Source organism: Triticum aestivum, chromosome 5B (assembly GCF_018294505.1).
Source record: "Triticum aestivum cultivar Chinese Spring chromosome 5B, IWGSC CS RefSeq v2.1, whole genome shotgun sequence".
NCBI classification, from domain to species: Eukaryota; Viridiplantae; Streptophyta; class Magnoliopsida; order Poales; family Poaceae; genus Triticum; species Triticum aestivum.
In genome coordinates this window covers 349,330,259-349,334,028 of record NC_057807.1, presented here as the reverse complement: position 1 = coordinate 349,334,028, position 3,770 = coordinate 349,330,259, and positions in this window count along the sequence as shown.

Below are 3,770 nucleotides of genomic sequence, written 5' to 3'. Positions count from 1 at the left end.
GACCGCGGAGAAACCACTCACCTTGTGACTCGTCAAGTCGCCTATTGACCAACGCGATGTCCGCATCCGCAACGTCCAGCTGCCGCTTCAGTTCGGCAACCCTATCAGTCCGGCTGGCCACCGAATGCTCTGCCCCCTGAATAGGAATGGTGACATATTAAAACTGAGATTATGATCCTCGGCACGCTGTCACTTCTGACAACGTACCGAGTCTCAGGGGCTACTATCTATACAGGGCGCACTCCATGTGCAAAACTATCAAAATGTATGTCATTTTTACGCACCTCAAAACCCACCAGTAAACTTCTGACGGCATCATGCAACCCGCCCTCAGCGGATGAAATTCTTTCAATCACCGTACTCATCAATGTACGGTGATCTTCTGAGATAGACGCCCTTTCGAGCAGATCCTTCAGCTCCCCCGGCCGTACACCAGTTGGTGCCGAACTCTTAGGCCTTGCTGGACTCGGGGAGACCCTCCGCGACGACACCTCAGGGTCGTCCGCCCCGCCTGACGGCATGGCAGATGGAGGCGTCTCGCTCTCCATCATCTCCGGACGAAGGTCCCCCGAAGATGAGCTCAGCTGAGAAGGGCGGAGATCCGAACTACAAGGTAAAAACTTCGGTTATCCTCAGAAATAAAAATAGGGATGTCCCTTATTACAAAACTCCCCTTTTCTACTTACGGCTCGCTGGAGGGCTGATTCCTTTGGGGAGACAGTGCGGCCGGGGCTTCTCCTGGCACAGGACCCTCCGGTGAAGATTTCTTCCCCCGCTTTGAGGCCTTGGCCTCCGGGTCTTCGGAAGCGGTCCTCTTCTCCCCCTGGAGGGAGGGATTCTTGATTCCCCCCTTGTTGAGAACCTCCTTAGCAGAGGCGGTAGTTTCCCTGTTCCCCCCTTCACCCTCCTCCGAAGGCGCAACCTCCAACATTTGGATTAACACGGGATCCGGCGTGGTCTCAGGGAGGGGGGCCGGACACCGTATCAATTTTGCTTGCGCTATCCACTCCTGTCCAAAGGGATAGCTGGTTAAAAGGCAAATCCATGATAAATATATGAACAGTGTGTCCAGACACAGGGCTACTTACTTGAGTATCCGGGCGATTGCAGCTTAAGCCGGCGTCCTCGGTCAAGTCCGGACACATCTCTTGTGATCCGAAGAACAGTTTGTACATCTCCACGGGTGTCGTACCCATGAAGTGTTGGAGAGCTCGTGGTCCCTCCGGATTGAATTCCCACAGGCGGAGGGGGCGATGTTTGCAGGGCAGGAGACGCCGAATCAGCATAACTTGCGTCACTACGACCAGATTGATCTCCCTCTCTTGGAGGTCTCGAATCCGACCCTGCAATAGGGGTACGTCCTTGGACGCCCCCCAGTCAAGCCCTTTGTTGACCCATGATGTCAGCCGTTGTGGAGGGCCCGAGCGAAAGACGGGCGGCGGCCTCTGCCTGCTGCCCGTGGGAGCGGTGATATAGAACCACTCCTGTTGCCACAAGCCGAGCTCCTCTTGAAAAGAGCCCTCGGGCCATGGAGCATCGGCCCTCTTGCTTACAACCGCCCCGCCGCACTCTGCTTGACGCCCCTTGATCATCTTCGGCTCCACGTTGAAGGTTTTGAGCCATAAACCAAAGTGAGGGGTAGTACGGAGGAAGGCTTCGCAGACGACAATAAATGATGAGATATGGAGGATGGACTCCGGAGCAAACTCGTGGAATTCCAGCCCATAATAAAACATGAGCCCCCTCACGAAAGGATCCATCGAGAAGCCTAAACCCCGATAGAGGTGAGACACGAACACGACACTCTCACCAGGCTCGGGAGTAGGAATGACTTGCCCTTGGGCAGGCAACCTGTGCGAAATCTCGTAGGTTAAGTACCTGGCTTCTCTCAGCTTTAACACGTCCTCTTCCATGACGGAGGAGGGCATCCACCGGCCCTGTAGGTCGGAGCTAGACATTGTTGAAGGTCCGAAGTGCTCAAATCTGGAGCCCTGGGTGTTGGAACTTGGGACGAGGGGCGGATTCGATTGAGGATTGAAGAAAAGAAACAGGCCTTGGTCTCTGTCGGTGTCAAAACCGGCGGATCTCGGGTAGGGGGTCCCGAACTGTGCGTCTAGGCGGATGGTAACAGGAGATAAGGGACATGATGTTTTACCCAGGTTCGGGCCCTCTTGATGGAGGTAAAACCCTACATCCTTCTTGATTGATATTGATATTGTGGATGTTTACAAGAGTGGATCTACCACGAGATCAAGGAGGCAAAACCCTAGAAGTTAGCCTATGGTATGATTGTAATGGTTGTTGTTGTGTCCTACGGACTAGAGCCATCCGGTTTATATAGACACCGGAGAGGGCTAGGGTTACATAGAGTTGGTTACAATGGTAGGAGATCTACGTATCCGTATCGCCAAGCTTGCCTTCCATGCCAAGGAAAGTCCCATCCGGACACAGGACGAAGTCTTCAATCTTGTATCTTCATAGTATTGGAGTCCGGTCGATGATGATAGTCCGGCCGATGATAGTTCGGCCGATGATGGTAGTCCGGCTATCCGGACACCCCCTAATCTGGGACTCCCTCAGTAACCCCCGAACCAGGCTTCAATGACGATAAGTCCAGCATGTGTGTAGTCTTCGGCGTTGCAAGGCGGGTTCTCCTTCAAGTTCTACGTACCTGCCGAACAGTGTCCGGCTTCCTCATCAATGTTGCGCATCTTGGCTTCCATGCCCAATAATGACCTTCTTCCACGCGTCGCGCGAATGTGAAAAGCCAGGGTGTCTTTTATATTTTACCCCCTAGTTGTGCGAATAATCTGCCTATAAGGGAGGCAAGAATCCAGATCCAAATCACCATCTTCCTCCCGCAAATACTCATCGGAGCGCTTTCGACCAAGAATCCATTCCATCATGGACCGTCAACGCGGCTCCTCCTCTCGCGCTCCCAGCCCTTTGCCAGGAGATTGGAGGAGATGCTCTGTTCCGCACAACGAGCTGGTGAAGCTCCAAGCGGGGGGATATCTCCTGTCAGGACCCCGACTCGATGTCACATCGATCTAGCCGGTAACACCTCATATCACTTTGCGGCCTCACGCACGGTATCCCCACGGGTGTCGCCTTACCTTTGCCCGGGACCGTTTGCGCCTTTTGGCTCACGTATATGATAGTGTCGCTAGCATCCATATGATAAAGAGCCCGGGCTGACATGACTAGTCGTAAACCCAAAGTGGCACAGACTTACAGGGACAGGCATCCATGACCCAGCTTCGAACGTGTCGGTCATCAGCAAGTGGGTCCGGGCTGTAGCACTGGGCTAGCAGGACTCCGGTAAACCGGGCTGTAGCGGCTAACAGGACTCCGGTACTCAAAGCGTGGCATTTCCCCGAAGGGACAGACATAGGAACGAAGAAGGACACATGCCGGCCAGCCTAAGTGTTCCGGAGCAGTAGCAAGCTACCATGGCTCAGTGAAACACTAGGAGACATTTCCCGGTAAGAGAGGCTACTAAAGATAAACAACTAGATGGTCAGATCCCACACATACCAAGCATTTCAATAACATACACACAATATGCTCGATATGTGCAATACAACATGGCATCACAAAATGACTCTACGACTCAAGTAATTTATTCAATAGGCTCCGAGGAGCGAGATATTACAATCATGGGTCTCATGACCCAACAATCAGAGCATACCAGTCAAAGCACAAGCGGAAGCTATCATGTCTGAGTACAGACAACTATAAATGAAAAAGGCTGAGAAGCCTGACTATCT